Consider the following 6,000-nt stretch of genomic DNA (forward strand, 5'->3'; position numbering starts at 1 on the left):
GGATGGAGAAACAGTTTTGGGGTTTGGAGTTACAGCACGTGCCCCGTGGTACCAACCAAGAGGCCGATGACATCGCCAAGAGGGCATCCAGGCGGCTGCCTCAGGAGCCTGGTGTCTTCGAGGAGCAACTCTTCAAACCTTCGCCGGCACCATCACTATCAAGCACGGCACAACCTAGGGAGGAGCTCCCTCAGCCGCCCGCCTCGGGGGCCCCGGCCTGTGGCCCGGCCTCAGGGGCGCGCTTGCTCCTGGCGCTGGAACCTCAGGAAGGATGCTGGACCGCAGAGTTCAAGGACTATTTGATGCGAGGGACCCTGCCGGATAAGCAGGAGGATGTGGGGCGTGTGGTGAGACAGGCCACGGCCTACTGCACGGAGACCTCTACCGGAAGCGACCAAATGACGTGTCCTTACGTTGCATTTCCAGGGAACAAGGAAGGGAGCTGTTGGCAGACATACATTGTGGAGACTGTGGGCACCACTCATCATCACGAACCCTCGTTGGCAAGGCGTTCCGCAGCGGGTTTCACTGGCCCACAACACTCAACGACGCCGTCGAGCTGGTGAGAGCCTGTGAAGCCTGCCAATTCCATGCCAAGCAAATCCACCAGTCGGCTCAGGGCCTGCAGACCATACCCCTCTCATGGCCATTCGCTGTTTGGGGGCTGGACATTCTGGGCCCGTTTCCACGGGCGCCAGGGGGCTATCGCTACCTCTACGTTGCCATCGACAAATTCACCAAGTGGGCTGAAGTGGAAGCCGTCCGCACCATCCCAGCAGGCTCCACAGTCAAGTTCTTCAAGGGCATTGTGAGCCGATTCGGGGTGCCTAATCGCATCATCACCAACAACGGTTCGCAGTTCATCAGCAGTCTCTTTAAAACATATTGTGCTAATCTTGGAACGCAGATATGCTACGCTTCAGTGGCGCATCCTCGAAGCAACGGTCAAGATGAGCGAGCCAACGCGGAGGTGTTGAAAGGCCTCAAGACTAGGACCTTCCAGAAAAAACTAGAATCCTGCGGCAGGGGCTAGTACGACGAGCTCCAGTCGGGCTATGGTCTATCCGCATGACCGCGACCAAGTCAACTGGAGAAACTCCATTCTTCCTCGTCTACAGAGCTGAAGCCGTCCTCCCTCACGAGGTCAAGCGTCGCTCCTTGCGGGTCCTGGCTTTCGACGAATCGCAACAGGACGCCATGGGGGGACGGATCTCGTGCTAGGGGAGGAGCGCCATCGAGAGGCCGTGCTGCGAGCCGCGAGGTATCAACAGGCGTTGCGACGGTACCACTGCCGCAACATCCGCCCCAGGACCCTTGAGGTAGGGGACCTCGTGCTCAGGCGAGTCCTCTCCAGGGAAGGGTTGCACAAGCTCTCTCCTATGTGGGAGGGCCCGTTCAAGGTTGTTCATGTTTCCAGGCCCGGCTTCGCGCGCTTGGAGACCCAAGAGGGGGTGCCCATCCTGAACGCATGGAACATTCAACACCTCCGGAGGTTCTATCCATAATCAAGGCCCGGTGCCTGTGAAGAAGGCCAATGCCTGTGAATCTTACCGTTTTTGGAAAAGGCCCGGTGCATGTGAAGAAGGCCAATGCCTATGAAGCTTACCATTTTTGGAAAAGGCTCGGTGCCTGTGAAGAAGGCCAATGCCTGTGAAGCTTATCGTTTTTGGAAAAGGCCCAGTGCCTGTGAAGAAGGCCAATGCTTGTGAAGCTAACCATTTTGGAAAAGGCCCAGTGCCTATGAAGAAGGCGAATGCCCGTGAAGCTCACCGCCCGTGACACTCTCACGTAATAATGAGTGGGGCTGTACACGCCCCGGAGTCTCTGGAGCGCCGCCCTCGGGCCTCGGGGTGCCTGCTGACCGCCATATTCACCTTGATCAACGCCGGGGCTGGGCACAAGGCCGCGGTTGTCGTCCTCGGGGCAGCACCCAGCACGGCGACCGTCTTCCCCAAACACCCTCACATAGAGGGTGGTGTCGCCGTCGAACTTGAAGTGCAGGGTGCACCGCCGGCTCAGGCCACGCGCGCGGGCAAACGTTTGCCAGCCGCGGGTCAGAGCCGCATTCCCGGTGACGGAGACCTCCAGTGAAGCCCAGGAGGCCCTGCTGCAGTAACCGTCTGCCTGGAGCTAGACGCCGCCAGGAGAGCCGACCGGAAGTTCACCCACAAAGAAGCGGGGAAGCTGAAGCCAGGTGCCGGTCGGGTCTGCTGACCACACGATGAACTCCGGCAGCACCTCCGCTGAGTGGAAGCGCGGCCTCGAGGGTCGCGCGGCCACGGTGTGCCTCCCATTAGCAATCAGGCGCCCCTCGCCGTGCAGAGGACCGCCTCCCCGACAAGGGCCACGGGACGCTTGCAAGGGCGGCCCCGGCCACGCTTGGTCGGAGGAGAGTTAGGCCCTTCCTGAGAGGCCTTTCCCTTCTCCGCGACCGAGAACCTCTTCGGCGGCGCCATGGGGATGGCGAGTAGCCGGGATGGAGAGAAAGGAGTAGCAGGAAGGAATAGGCTGAAAGGGCTCATGCCGGCCCGTACTTATAGCCGGAGAAGGCCAACCGCTAGCCTCCATGATCACAGGTAATCATGACCCATTTTTGCATGCAGGGACTTGTCAAGTCATGTAGTTGCCGAGGCATCATGGGGAAGCGGGGACGCTAAGTCCAATCAACCGCCACGCAATGCCCAAGGCTGCAGGCTGTTGGGGCCCGCAGTGCTTCGCACTTGCCCCTTCGCTTCTCTGCTAGGCCAAGTTCGGGCACGCCTTGGGCCCGGGGGCTACTGTCGGCATTCTGGGAATGGGGGTCCCCAGACTTGCCTGCCTGTGGCCTGCGGCATGGCTCAAGTAGGGGGCCCAGTGCGGCCCATCTTCATCGACTAGAGCTCAAGACCCTCGCGAGGGGCCAAGCCTCGCGGGGCGGACGACAGGAAGCTTCCTCAGGCACAGCCTCATTAGGTAGGCTCACGAGGAGGCGGAGAGATCAAGGCAGGGTACCTCGCGAGGAGCCCGTGACGCAAGCCATGATGATCGAGACCAGGCGGGCGCCAGGGGGGCGCCGGCCTGTGCAGTATCCTCGTTTCCCCTTCGGTGCAAAGGGGGCAAGCACAGGCCAAGGCATCAGGCAAAGGTTACTGTTTCGATGCAACAATACCAAGACCAGCTAAACGACAGCATGGAGGTCATCGTGGAGCCCAGGACAGCATCATCATCAGAGCCTTTGGCAGCTGAAGACCAACTTTAGTCAGGATAAGTGTACTAGATGTTCCCCTTCAAAATGGCCAATTGTTGGCGCCCTTCCCACTCATTATTTGGGAAGAGGCCCGGGGACTCCCTCTATAAATAGGACTAGCCACCACAAAGTAGAGGCATCTAGAAGGAGGGTAGGCATCCAAGGGGCGACTGAACTCTCCCAAGCAGTTCATCGCACCAGCTGAAGAACAGCCCTCGCGAGGCCGTTCTCCCTTTGTACTACTCATCATCAGCCCCTGAGGCAATCCACCATACCACACACTGGAGTAGGGTATTACACCACAGTGGTGGCCCGAACCAGTATAAATCTCGTGTCCCTTGTGTGTTCTTCTTTCTAGCCTAGATCCTTTGCGAGACTTTGATACGTGAGCCGGTAGGGGAAAGATCTTCGCGTGCACCCCAGTGTTCGAACCTCAAGGGTCTGCCGGAACCTGAAATCCGACAACATTAATTAAATAAGAGATATTGTGATATCCCAACATAATCATGTCCATCATGGAGCAATCTTCAACTTCACCTGCAACTAACAACACTATAAGAGGGGCTGAGCAAAAGCGGTAACATAGCCAAGCATCGGTTTGCTAGGAAGGGTAAAAATGTTAGAGGCTGACATGGCAATTAGGGAGGCTTGAAGAGCAAGTGATAGGTAGCGTAGCATAGCGATTGAACGAAGCAACTAGCATAGCGATGATAGTAGTGAGATCCAAAGTAACGGTCATCTTGCCTGAAATCCCTCAAGGAAGAAGAACGAGTCCATGAAGAAGATGAAGCCACTAAGACGAACCAAGCGTAGACGAACGAATCCTCACGATCGCAACGAAACAGGACGAGAAGGAGCACAGCCAGAAAGAAGCAAACACACGGTCAACACACAACACATGAACAAGGAATGATGCTCAACCAAGTATGATGCATGAGAAAGCTATATGACGCTACTCATGGCAAGAGATGATGCAAACAAGAACAACACGTCAAAGCAAGTTTAAAGGAGGCCGAAAACAACATATAATAAATCCGGTAAGTCCTCATATGCAAATTTAGAAATTGATCCAGAACTGAATAAACCTTATGTTCAAGTTGTTAAACAGCAAGTTAAGATGCACCAAGAAGATCTACACGAAATTCTAGTCAAGTTACATATAAAGTTCATTTAATTCGGAGCTACGGCCTAGAAGATATGAGCAAAACAAGTTAAACATGGCATTAATGCAAAATGCATACAAACATCAAGCAAACACTCTCAAAACATGGATGCAACATGATAATATGAAACTTCATGCAAAATCAAGCAAGTTTCATGTAGAGCACACTCAAAACGGAGCAACGGTTCAACACATACATACAAGTTTAAAGGACAAGCTATCCAAAACAGCAACTAGGCTTCTAGCAAGCATCAAAACAATATGCTACATCATCTCAACGTGAAAACAAAAGGCATGGGCGTGAATTAAAGGTAATGCATGACAAAACATGAACACTGAGCTATCTACAGAAAACACTATAGCATGCTCAAAAGGACATCACAATATTGCAAATAATAACAGTTTACAGACTTGGCAGAAATAACATCAGGTTGCAATGTTTAGAGCTATCAAACAACATGTTACAGGAACTTATCATGGCAACCAAGGGAATGGTATGTTAATACTAAAGACAAATAACAAAACTCCCTTAGTGGATATGAGCCAAAAAGGACCAGAAGATATGTTGGCACCCATGTAAACATAGCAAGTTTCGTTAACAGATTCAGACTTGGCAGAAAAATAGAGCATGGCATTAACAGAATTATGAAGGCATCTTTGCGAGCTCTATTCACTCATCACAAGCCATTGCATGACAAAATAAAGATATAATCAGGAAGAAGACATGTTTATGAAACTAAACATGGCAAGAACAAGCTCATAGCATGCAAGGATCAACTACAACAACCTTGGCAAAATTGAACAACATGTAAACAATCTGTCAGGAAACATTTTATAGCAAAAGTAGAGCCAGAAAATGACATGCTAGACTACTCCATAATTGCAAACAGGGGCATGGATGGATAGAGCATAACCATATGTTCAAAACAGCCTTACTGAAATATCTCAAAATAAGCATGGATCCCTCTGTAGCATCAAGTTTACATGGCATCAAAGTAACAACAGAACAGGGACTGAAATCAGCAACATCAGGAAGCCTAGTTTGCATGCTTGTTCTAGTCACCACATAAATCACAAAAATACATGACAAGCACCTCTGTAAAGATGGCATGGCATAGCCCAAAACACATGTAGACCTCATGCTCATAAGATGCACACATCAAATGCAACAAAATGACAAAACATCAAGTTCTGTTAACAGACAGCAGTAAACATCATATAGCACTTTTGCAACGCTAATTTAGGCATCAAGATGAACTCAAACAGACATGTCGCAATGTAACCAAATGAAGAAAACCTCATGATGAACATTTTGATATATGATTCGCATGAAACGGAGAAGTATGCAAGGAGATATGATGTGATGAACAGGACATAAAAATACTGCAGAAAAGGACTTGGAAGAAATCGGGGTCAACCTTCGGTCCAGATCTAGGGTTTGCATGTGGATCGAGGCACGGCCGGAAGTGCTCACCGGAGACGGGGGAGACAGCCGGAGACGGGGAAGGGGAGGTCGCCGGAGCGGGGGCCGGCGAGGGGGGCGTCGAATCCGGGACGGTGCGGTCTCCGGAGGCGGCGGCGTCCACGGACGACGGCGGGGGCGCACTGGAGG

Source organism: Triticum dicoccoides, chromosome 6B, assembly GCF_002162155.2.
Source record: "Triticum dicoccoides isolate Atlit2015 ecotype Zavitan chromosome 6B, WEW_v2.0, whole genome shotgun sequence".
Taxonomy (NCBI): domain Eukaryota; kingdom Viridiplantae; phylum Streptophyta; class Magnoliopsida; order Poales; family Poaceae; genus Triticum; species Triticum dicoccoides.